Source organism: Felis catus, chromosome A3 (genome assembly GCF_018350175.1).
Source record: "Felis catus isolate Fca126 chromosome A3, F.catus_Fca126_mat1.0, whole genome shotgun sequence".
Lineage (NCBI taxonomy): Eukaryota > Metazoa > Chordata > Mammalia > Carnivora > Felidae > Felis > Felis catus.
This window is the reverse complement of record NC_058370.1, coordinates 35,117,323-35,129,471: the sequence shown is the minus strand read 5'-3', so window position 1 is coordinate 35,129,471 and position 12,149 is coordinate 35,117,323. Positions and strand designations below refer to the sequence as shown.

The following is a 12,149-nucleotide window of genomic DNA, read 5'->3' as shown; positions in this document are numbered from 1 at the left end:
TCCAACTTTTGGTGTTATGACTAAAGCTGCTATGAACATTCATTTACAAGTATTTGTAAGGACAGAAGTTTTCATTCTCTTGGGAAAGAAACCTAGGAATGAAATTGAAGGAGTCATACTGTAAGTGAATAACTTTCTAAGAATCTGCCAAATGATTTTTCTGTGGAAATGCACTAAAAATAGGTTTCTTTTTGCTTTCCAGATTTACATTTTAATATTGGAACTTTCAGACCCTACACATCAGTTTTCCTTTCTCTGCCCTGTAAGATGCTCACGTGTTCTCGATCTCCATGAAAGTTCGGCGTGCTGGAGTCACCCCACAACGGGAGGCTGTTACATACAGCCTGTAAGGAACAACTGTTACACACAGCATTGCTTTTGTTTTTTTAATATGAGATACTGAGTGAATTGGGGAGGGTTCCCTTAACAGACTCCCATGTGGGTATGACTAGTAAATCTGGCGAGAAGGAACTTTTTTTTTTAATGTTTATTTTTGAGAGGGGGATGGAGAGAGAGAACGAGTGGGGGGAGGGTCAGAGAGAGAGAGGGAGAGGGAGACACAGAATCTGAAGCAGGCTCCAGGTTCTGAGCTGTCAGCACAGAGCCCGATGTGGGGCTTGAACTCAAGAACTGGGAGATCATGACCTGAGCTGAAGTCGAATGCTCAACCGACTGAGCCACCCAGGCACCCTGGAAATAACTCTCTTCTAAGAGAGTTTATATGAATCATATTCTCCCATATAAGGCGTTAGAATTGAATTTGCTCAATATCCTCCCTACAGAAGACCTCAGAGATCCCATTTCTCCTGCTCCAGTTTCATGAGGCTGGTATCCATGAGAAAAAGCTGAAGGTTTCCACTAGACTACCTTATTTCCAGAGTATTCAATATTCTAAGTAGCATAAGGGAAGAAAACTGAGCTCTCACTTAGCATTCTCCCAGTTAGGATCTCTCCCAGTGATCTGTCTAGACCAAGCCATGCAGGAAAGACAGATACCCGTGGTTGAAATAAATGTTCTGATTAAACTATTCATCCTAAATCGGGAAGAATTACTGCTCACTCATAAATAAATGCACTTGCAATTCCTTTCCAGATTGTTATTTAATGATTTGTGAGGACAGGCCAAGTGTATTATGAATATAAAGTAAAAGAGGCCACAGAACTTTTACAGTCAGATAATCCTAGTCCAAGAGCCATTCACCTGAAAGGGTCTACTTCCCCACCTCTTCAATCTGGGCTAGACTGTGACTTGCCTTGGTGAACAGAATGTGGCAGAAATAATTGGGGTGTTTTTGCACACACTCACTCTCTCCCCCTTGCTCTCGCTCCATGTACTTTGCTACTGCCGTGTGAACAAGCCCAAGTCAGCCTGCTGGAAGGCAAGAGCCAAAGGAGGAGAAATGAGCCATTCCAGCTAATGCTGTCTTAAACCAGCCAATCCTCAGTATACCCAGAAGTTGACCACAGATTCTTAAGTGAGCCCAATGGAGATCAGTAGAACTTCCCTGCCAAGGCCAGTCGACATTGCCAATCTACTCAGTTGTGAGTTAAATAAATGGTCATTGGTTTAAGCCACTACATTTTGGTGGAGGGGGGGAAGGGAGTAGTAGTCTGTTACAGCAAAGGCTAAGTGACACACTAATCACTAAGGGAAATAGCTTCTTTCCCATTAGCAGTGCATAGACTTTACTCCCACAACTTTTCCTTATCCCTCACGGCCCTGAGTCACGAAGTTCTGGCGTCCTACTTAACCTATGCCTGCCTTTACCTACACTGCCTGTAATGCGCTAAACAGTGTCTCCTCAAAAATTCTTATGTTGAAGCATTAACTGCCAATTACCTAAGAATGTGATTGGATTTGGAGACAGGGCCTTCAAAGAGGTGATTCAACTGGAATGTGGTCATTAGGGTAAGCTTACCTAATCCAATCTGGCTGGTGCTCTTCTAGAGAGAGGAAACGTGGACACAGACACCAAGGATGTGCAAGTATGGAGAAAAGTCCATGTGAAGATACAGCAAGATGGTGGCCATCTGCAGGCCAAAAACAAAAGCCTCAGGAGAAACCACTCCTGATGATACCTTCTAGCCTCTAGAATTGTGAGACAATAAATTTTTGTTGTTTAAGCCACCCAGGCAGTGACATTTTGTTATGAGTGCCCTGGATGACTAATAACACGGTCTGGGGGTGGGGGGAGGGATGTGAAGTTTCCCATTTTTTTCCCTTGTAGTCACTCTTATAATTCCTTTCTTAAGCTTCAATGAAAATCTTAAACACAAAGAATTATTGTAAAAAAGATTTTTAATGCATACTAAAACTACCAAATAAAGTACAAAAAATAAGCCCATCACTTTTTGGGAAAGAAGTTACCCCCCCACACTCTCATAGATGGCCTGGGTCTTTTGCCCAAAATCCCTTTCTTGCTACCTTGTTTTATTAGTCTATACTTGTTCCTGTACACTTATTTGGGTTTTCCACTCAGTGCTTTAAATGATTTTATTAATACACATACATGTATATAACCCACACACAATGCAGTCTGCTTCCAAACTCTTATTCTAATGAGGGTCAAACAGAAAACACATCTCTGTTTCTCACAGTTTCCTAGTGTGGAGTGTCTAGGGGTTAAAGCTGATTTCTCCAGCACCCACCCTGACCCCCTCCAGGAGCAATCTCTCAGCTTCTATTACATGAGGACTTTGAGGGCCATCTGGAAATGCTTAAAAAGCAGTTGCCGAGGATTCACAGATAAGACTTATTTCCAAAAGGAAAATCCCACATATTCTCAAAGGAATGGACCAGAGGTCAAACACACTGGAAACAAATGTGAGTCACCCCAGCAACTGATCCCGGTAGAGTCACAAAATCACTCTCCCACCTCCTCATTCTTTCTACCTTCTGACTTCTTCATGATTTTGATGCCTAGGTCAGAGTTTTCCTTTATAGGAGAGGTTTGTGTGTTTTTTTTTTTAATTGTTTATATAATTGAAGACCATGACTAATACAATTGAACATATGCACAAACCAGAAAACAGTATCTAGTTATCACAGCAAACAGGAGGTTGTACATTTGCTTTTTTCCAAAGGGCCCCTTAGAATTCTAATGAGCCCCTTTAACCCAATAGCCTGCATACTGGGTTTGCTTTGAATACCACCAATGCAGCTCTTGTCAATGTTCCTAAGGAATGATCTTAAGCAAGAAAAGCCTCTGGATTCTACCAGGCCTATAATAACCCCCCATGCAAATACATGACTATTCACTGGGTTGCTCCTTTGTCCTGAGGTGCAGTACCACAATTCAAGAATCACTACAGGTCAAAACAGTAATAAAAGAGGAGGAGGAGTCCTGAGTGGACAAAACAACATTGGGGGAAAAAAAAGGCTGAAAGACTCACACTTCGTGATTTCAAAACTGACAACAACAAGGACACAGAAATCCCAACAATGTGATACTGGCATAAGAATAGGCATACAGAACAATAGACTCAATAAACTCTTGAGACTCAATAAATAAATTCACACATTTGAGACTCAAAAAATAAATTTATACATCACAGCCAACTGATTGTCAAGAATGCCGTATGATTTCACTCACATGTGGAATTAAAGAAACAAAACAAACGAACAAAGAAAAAAGAGACAAACCAAAAAACAGACACTTACCTACAAAGAACAAACTGATGGTTACCATTGGGGAGGTGGGTGGGGGGATGCGTGAAAGAGGTGATGGTGATTAAGAGTACACTTATGGTAATGAGCAGTGAGTAATGTATGGAATTGTTTAATTACTGTATTATACACCCAAAACTAATAGAACACTGGGTGTTTACTGAAATTAACATTTTTAAAGTAAGTAAAAATTAAAAAAAAAAAAAGAATGCCAAGATCTTTCAATGGATAAAAAACAGTTTCTTCAATAAACAGTGCCAAGACAACTGGATATCCACATGTACAAGAATGAGGTTGGACCCTGACTTGACATTAAAAAATATTCACTCAAAATGGATCAACGACATGGTTATAATAGCTTTAAACCACAAAATTCTCTGAAGAAAACATAGGAGTAAATCTTCATAATCTTGAATTTGGTGATCGATTCTTATATACAACAATGAGAGCAAGAGCAACAACAAAAAAGTGAATTCAACCTCATCAAAATTAAAAAAAAATTTGTGCATCAAAAGACACTGTCAAGAAAGTGAAAAGACAACCTACAGAACGGGAGAGAGTATCTGTAAGCCATAGATCTGATATGAGCCACGTATAAAGAACTTTTATCAAAGGGCAATCAACCTACTTAAAAAATGGGTAAAGGACTTGAACAAATCCCCAAAGAAGGTAAACAAATAGCCAACCACCTCATGAAAAGATGCACATCATTAGTCATCAGGGAATGCAAATCAAAACCACATGTGGTATAATTCCACACCCATTAAGATGGCTGTAATAAAAAGAAAAGGAAAACAGGTGTTGGCGAGGATGTGGAGAAATCATAACTCTCTTACATTGCTGGTGGGAATGCAAAATGGCACAGCTACTGTACAGAAGAGTGTTATAATTCTTCAAAACATTAAATTCAGAATTAAAACAGGACTCAGAAATTCCATTTGATACCCAAAGCAACTGAAAGGACTCAAATACATACACACATGTGCAAAGCAGCACTATTCACAATAGCCAAAGATGAAAACAGCCCAATTGCCCATTAATGGATGAATGAACAAATTATGGTACACACATACAACAGATGTTATTGTTCAGCTATGACAAGGAACGACGTACCGACATATGTAATATAACATAGGTGAATTTTTAAAACATTGCATCCAGTGGAAAAAAAGCCAGACATAAAAGGTCTCATATATGATTCCATTCATATGAAATATCCAATATCAGAATGGTGGTTGCCAGGCACTGCGGAAGGGGAAAGTGGGGAGCAACTGTTTAATGGCTGTGGAATTTTTTGGGGGGTGATGAAAATATCTTGGAACTAGATAAAGGTGGTGGTAGTTGCACAAGACTATGAACGCACTAAAGGACAAAGGATTGTTCCCTTTCAAATGGTTAATTTTGGTTGTGTGAATTTCATTTAGGAGGAAGAGGAGGAGGAAGAGGAGGGGAGGAGGAGGGGGAGGAGGGGGAGGAGGGGGAGGAGGGGGAGGAGGAGGGGGAGGAGGGGGAGGAGGAGGGGGAGGAAGAGGAGGAGGGGAAGGAGGAGGAGGGGAAGGAGGAGGAGGGGAAGGAGGAGGAGGGGAAGGAGGAGGAGGGGAAGGAGGAGGAGGGGAAGGAGGAGGAGGGGAAGGAGGAGGAGGGGAAGGAGGAGGAGGGGAAGGAGGAGGAGGGGAAGGAGGAGGAGGGGAAGGAGGAGGAGGGGAAGGAGGAGGAGGGGAAGGAGGAGGAGGGGAAGGAGGAGGAGGGGAAGGAGGAGGAGGGGAAGGAGGAGGAGGGGAAGGAGGAGGAGGGGAAGGAGGAGGAGGGGAAGGAGGAGGAGGGGAAGGAGGAGGAGGGGAAGGAGGAGGAGGGGAAGGAGGAGGAGGGGAAGGAGGAGGAGGGGAAGGAGGAGGAGGGGAAGGAGGAGGAGGGGAAGGAGGAGGAGGGGAAGGAGGAGGAGGGGAAGGAGGAGGAGGGGAAGGAGGAGGAGGGGAAGGAGGAGAAGAAGAAAGAAGAAGAAGAAAGAAGAAGAAGAAAGAAGATGACGACGACAAGAGAGGCAAAGTAGCCAGGTCTTTAAGACGGAAGCCCCTGAGGATGGCAGAAAGGAGCACCAGAAGAGACAGTGGTATTGGCAAATGTGGATGGAGGAAGCAGCAGAAATACTGTCAACACATGAAAAGAAGATGGTTCAATATAGGGATGGTCTTCCTCACAGAAGAGCAGCATCTGTGCATAGTCTGGAATCCACAGAAAAGTCACTTTGTAGAGTGCCAGAGGGCACAGCACCCCTGGGTAGGAGGTCCTTAAAGTAAGGACAAAATGGTATCTGAGTTCCTCAAGGCTGGTCCTTTGCAGACTGTTTATTCCTTTACTTTTGTACTGAACAAAGAGCATAGGGCTACAGAGGCACAGAAAGAGGCCAGCCAGTTAACTAGCAACCAGTCTGAAGCCTCAGCAACATCCACAGGAAAAGAAAACACGAAGAACATACGGAGTATAAGACAGGTCCCATACACGCACCATCTCGTCCTCAGGAGAGCTTACAGGATCATCTCCCACAAAGACTTCCAAAAACCCATGAATCGGGCAACAGTCTGCTTGCTCATTTTCCAGATGGGAAAACCAAGGCCCCAGGTTTCAGAGTTCCCATTCTGACTCCAACACCACCATGTGTCCACCCAGGTGAGAAAGTACAGAGGTCACCAGGAACAAGTAAACTTCTAATTGCTTAGGGATGTGGGTTTGACTTCTATTTTTCTATCAGTCCTGCAGGGACTCTTTGACATATCTCCGATGAGAAAATGGGCTGCACCTACCCAAATTCTAGACTGCTATATCATTACTCAAGGAGTAGGAACACCACTACCATCCCAGGAGCTTCTTGCTGCTAACTTTTTCTGAGTACTGCCTTCTCCCAGCTACCTGAATGCTCACTGTTAAACCGCAGGTCCTCTGGCCACACAGGAAGAAGGGTCAGCAGATCCTGTTAGCATTTTCACCAACCGAGCCACCGGGGTCCTCTTCCAACTGCTCTCCTCCTGCTTTTGTGACACTGAATCCGCCCCCACCCCCAACAGGGGCCACAAAATACAGCAAGAAATGAAGTAGTTGATCTGTGAGGTGGTTATGGCCCAAGGTCACAAGCTGGTTCCTCTCCTGGGAGTGTTTATTTTAGTCCTCAGGCCTCAGTAAATTGCCCTTTCCCACCTGAGGACAGCAGACCAGATGCCTTGCTCCTGTTTTCATTTCAGAAAAATAGGTAAGGAGTTTTTAAATGCAGCCATTTCCACTGGGCTTTTGCCATTTTGTTGATATAGCACAAAAATGTACAAAGACTGGGGAGCTCTACTGAATTTATTTTTTTCCCCTCCCTTTTACAGAAACAAACCAAACAAAGCAAATATTTACATTTGGCAAGGGGAAAATCCATATTTCACATCTGGAAAAGCCTCTGTATGCCCAACTCAAAATGGGTGTAACACTGAGGGGAGAAGTTCTTGCTGTCATGACCACTCAGGGGTTTTTGGGAAATGACACAAAGAAACAATTTTAATGTCATAATGACTTCAACAGCAGCATTCTCATGAGCTACATGTGAAAAGCCCAATCCATGAAATGGCCAGCTGGCCATTCATTGCCTAAGCAGAAGACTTTAGAGTCTTCTTAAGAGCAGCCCAGTCTAGCTGACCAGGGAAGGGAAAGGGAGAGAGCCACTGTGCAGAAACGTGCCCAGTAATGAGTGGTCCATTCATCCTAGAGCATTCCCAGATCATGGCAAAGAGGTCGAGATGTGTATAGTATAGTAGGAGAGGGTCCCTGTGGCAGATGGTATTTCTAACATTCTCTTCACACAATGGGACTTTAACACTCCTTCCACTGAGAGGTGGGCTTTTAAGTCTCCTCCCCCTTAAAACTGGGCAAGTTTGTGATTCACCTATAACCAAATAATATGACGGAAATGATGCAGCATGACTTCCAAGGTCAAGTCATAAAGTGATGCTGCTTCCAGCTTGTCAGCTGGAATCATCTTGCCAGAGCCCACGCAAGCCTTCTGGCTGCCCTGAAGCCGCCATGCTGTGAGGAGGCCCACAGCTGCCCGTGAAGAAAGACCATCTGGAGAAATCCTGAATCTATACTGAGAGAGAGGGGGGCAAGTCAGCCATCAGCTACTCCAGCCTCTTGCTCTTTCAGCTTCAGAGGCCATCTGAATACAACCGCTGGAGTGACCCCAAGCCAGAAGTGCACAACAGAACCCACCCAAACCCCTGACCCACAGAAGTGAGTGAGTGCTGCTGTTTCAAGCTGCTACATTCTGAAGTGATTTCTTACACAACAATAAATAACTATAACAGACCCCAGCATATAAACTGCATCATCAGATACCTTACTCCATACACTGGAAAATGTAAGTTTTGAACTGGGTCACAATCTAGCCACTACCTTCCATTCTTACTGTGTATTTAGTACTCCAGCCTCATCGGTTTTCATGCAAGTACCCCAAATTTTTTAGAACCTTCTTCCCTAACACACATTATGCACATATACACAACTTTCCATTACCCAAGACTCCATCCTTTCCTCTTTAGAATCCTTCCACATACTACTGTTCATTCATGATCCTTTTTCCTCTAAAAAGTGATACTAGAATTCCACACTCCTGCAGGTTATTAGTGACAGCTTACCTGCCAAACCCAATCGTTTTAACCATAATCCACGGCTATAGGACATTGGCTCATTAAGGGAAAGTGAGCTCACTTTCTCTGGAAAACAGTACTGCCTCATTTCTTTATTGAACAGGGTTACCAGGGCGATTCAAGAGCCCTAACAAAGTCTTATCTCAAAGGAAGTAAGCCTGTTACCAGAGTTTTTCTAGAACATTCTGAAGTTGCTCAGTGTCACTAGCCAAATGTGGCTTCTGAGGACTTGAAATATGGCTGGTCTGAACTGAGATTCAAGTACAAAATATACACCAGATGAAAGAAATGTAAAATCTCAATACTGTTTATATTAATTAAATGTTAAAATAATAATTAGGATGTACTAGGCTAAATAGATTAAAATTAATTTCAGCTGTGATCCTGGACTTTCCAGCCTCCAGCTCAGGCTGCTATAACAACCAATTCCTTTTTACTTTTTTAATGAGGCCACAAGAAAAATTGGAATCGCATATGCTGCTCACATATTTCTATTGGATCACACTTTTGTGCTCTACTGAATTAAAGGTACCCAAGGAAACACCATATATATTTCCCTAAAAACTCCATAGAAAAAATACTCTTAAAGGCAAAGGTGAAATATTAAGGAATACAATTAAAAAGGATGGTTAAGAGAGAATGAAAAATAACAATTGGTGTGTATGCTCAGAAATGCTGCTAGCAAGAATAAGTTACAATCATACAATCAGACAATATCCTTGCCTCCCGGTTCAGGGCACTGAAATCATTATTCAAGCTGACATGCATCTAAGGAAAGCTTTGAGATTTCAGATTTTATTATTTTTTTAAGTCAAATATATGTAGAAATTTTACTCACTGCAAATTACCTAGGTATCTCTCTGCACTGCAATCTCTTTCAGACTTAAAAATATTTGAAGCAGTAGCTTATTAACTTCCCTGGGGAAGAAAGTGAATTTAAGGTGCTTCTCAAAATGCAGAAAACTTGTACCAGGAAATATATGGCTGAAAGTCTAAGGGATGACAAGTAGGTCTGTAGGAGTGAAGGAATGACATGGCATTCAATGACATGGCTGCTGCTAGGTAGAACAGACACTCCCATGTCCTGTCACCACTGGGTCCCTTTTAGCTATCCTGTGTGCCCATCTCCTGGCTTGTATGTGCTTTGCTTCTAAGAGATGACACTTGCATTTTTTTTTAATTTTTGAGAGAGAGTGTGTATGTGTGCACCCATGCAAGCGGGGGAGGAGCAGAAAGAGAAGAGACACAGAATCTGAAGCAGGAGCACAGTCAGATGTGGGGCTGGAACCCACAAACCATGAGATCATGACCTGAGCCAAAGTCGGGGGCTTAACCAACTGAGCCACGCAGGTACCCCAGCACTTGCAGATTTCTTAAGAGGAATACCCCTTAACTATTGGAGCTGCTTCCTCAGCAGATGCAAAGACCCCAAATGTTCTCAAATTCACAGCCTCCCCCCAAACCAGTCCACAGCCAATGGTTGCTGCAAGGATGGGAAAGCTTGGCCCCTTGCTCTGGGGCAGAAGGAAGTGGTTTTCAGGAGCAAGTATGCTCCAGAGCTCCTCCAGGATCACGGCTGAGGCAGGGACTTTGCTCGGAAAAATCCCCCTGCTTCTTTCTTCCCTGTCCCTCTCCAACTCACTTGTTTCTCCTGGGAGCACTCCCTTAATAAGACACTCGTGCAAAAATCCCTCATCTCAAGTCTGCTTCTGGGGAGCTCAGCCAGACTCTTGTCATGCATGAAGGGGCTCTAAGAAAACATGAAACCAGATTCTTGTTGTACCACAAATAAGAGCTTCTATGTATAATACTTAAGAGTTTAAAATAACTGCACTATCCACAATTTACGAAGAATCATCTTTGTTCCCGAAGAGCACTGCAGCAACCCTAGAACACAGGTCTTAGATCTAATAAATTAATTAATTAAAAAATAAAATAAATAAAAATAAATAAGTAAAAGATCCTAATAGCTGGTACCATACATATAAACATACGGCTGTCACTATATATCTATGCCTAAACCTCCAGCTGCAAGACACATTAGGACAGCCTGGAAGGCTCCAAAGTAGAGGCAAAAGGAAAGAGAAGTCAACGTTAAAGTTTGGGGAGCTTCATACCTGACAATAACAGTGTACATTCCGTATATAATCAATATTTAATAAAAAACAATTTAAAATCATTCAGAAAGCAAGGAGCCCCAAATTTAGGTAAATCTTCCAAATTTCAATACTGCAGGAAAGAAGGTATCAAGGGTTGTTTTCTTTCTTTCCATGATATTTGAAGACCACCTTTGGTTTGACTTATAAATTCCTCTTTACCAAGAGTCATCGTGAAGCTAGAAATATAATGGCAAGAATAATCCAAAAACAGTCATTTTGCTCTCTATGTAAATATTTTCTATTTTAGGAGTTTAAGCCTAACGCTGCTAAAAAGCCAAGTTGAATGGGACATAAATAAGAATATACACTTTGTACCATTACAGGAATTAAAATATATTATGAATACCTATGGTGCAAGCAACAGGCTTAACACAAATGCTTAGAACTAATGTACAGTCATAGGTACTCATGATGGGAATCACAGAGAAAGCAGGTGTTCAAGATAAAACCAGAAGACTTCCAGCTCCCAGGTTTAGAGGTTTCCAATTTTGAATATGGGAAGACATTATAAAAGAACAAGATTTCAATTCAATGTGAAAATGAAATGCCTCATAATACAAGATACTCAACAACTGAATGTTGCTAGAGTTGAGCTTTTTTATTTTTATTTTTTTAAATTTTTTTTAACGTTTATTTATTTTTGAGACAGAGAGAGACAGAGCATGAATGGGGGAGGGTCAGAGAGAGGGAGACACCGAATCTGAAACAGGCTCCAGGCTCTGAGCTGTCAGCACAGAGCCCAATGCGGGGCTCGAACTCACGGACCGCGAGATCATGACCTGAGCCGAAGTCGGCCGCTTAACCGACTGAGCCACCCAGGCGCCCCGAGCTTTTTTTAATAGAGGATGGAGGAAAATAAATTCTCTCTTTGGGAGGAAGGCAAGACTAAGGTAAGGGTAACCACCACCTGGTGACATGTGGGGCACTGGGTCCAATCAGGTCCTATTTGAAGAGGGAATGGAAAAAGAGCCCACATACTCTATTAGCTGTCTTGGGACCCAAGTCCATCCAAAGTCTTTGTAAAATCCAGTGCCTGGCATTTATACCACTTCATATGGAAAAACTTCTTCTTGGAACTTAAAATGTTTAACAAACAACTTCTAAGCTATGTTTTTAAACTTCTGAATCAAGTGTTTATTTTCACCACACACATAATTCATTTATAATAAGCCGATGAAAATGATCTCTTATTTAAGAATAACAACTATTGCACAGCAAAAGCAAACAGTCCAAAAAGAATGTAATAAAGGCTAAAAAGCAGATGTCATGCCTATCCTGATTTAAAATCTCTAGAGAATTATTTAGAAACCCCTACCCCAACTCTGGTTTTCCTGCTAAAACATAGTTTATGAATCATCCATGGGAAGCAGGAAAACACAGTGCACTCAACTAAAAATAGGTAGGGACACTCAATAATAAATCTACTCTCTTGATAGTCTTGTGTCACCATTAAATACTGATCACTTAGAGAAGTGTGATTCTTCTCTCCCCTCACAGAAAGGCTGGAAAAAAATCAGCCACAGACCCTGCTGGAAGGTGACGGAGCGTGTGACAGGACTTGCAACGTGGTGAAAAAAGTAACATTGATTTAAAATGCCTGTAAGCTGGGGTTCACCTCTCAGGATGAACAGTGAAGTTGCTAGT

At 42.3% G+C, this 12,149-nt stretch overlaps 1 protein-coding gene across 16 annotated transcripts in view; it reads right to left on the bottom strand.

Moving 5' to 3' along the window:
- Positions 1-12,149, bottom strand: part of PLCB4 (phospholipase C beta 4) — a 419,557-nt gene that overhangs the window by 238,418 nt on the left and 168,990 nt on the right. The window lies entirely within an intron of this gene.